This window comes from Takifugu rubripes, chromosome 10, assembly GCF_901000725.2.
Source record: "Takifugu rubripes chromosome 10, fTakRub1.2, whole genome shotgun sequence".
NCBI classification, from domain to species: domain Eukaryota; kingdom Metazoa; phylum Chordata; class Actinopteri; order Tetraodontiformes; family Tetraodontidae; genus Takifugu; species Takifugu rubripes.
Window position 1 is genome coordinate 5,778,289 of NC_042294.1, and position 283 is coordinate 5,778,571.

Here is a 283-nt window from a genome sequence, read left to right on the forward strand (position 1 = left end):
GGTTAATTTACTATTACATTGACAAAAGAAAACAAGTTTAAACGTCTTAAGATGTTATAAACTCAGCTTCGGTAATGAAATCATGGGATGTATGTTATGGAGCCACTTCAACACTAATATGAAAAGGCAACATTTCAATAATAATTAATACTTTCCACAGAAACGGAAATGACGGATGGTTGAGGCACATATAGTTAGTTATAAGTTATAACAGTTATAAGTGTTATAAGTGTTTTCTCTGCTGCTCTATTTACGGCACATGATAAAAAAAATGGACTCAAAA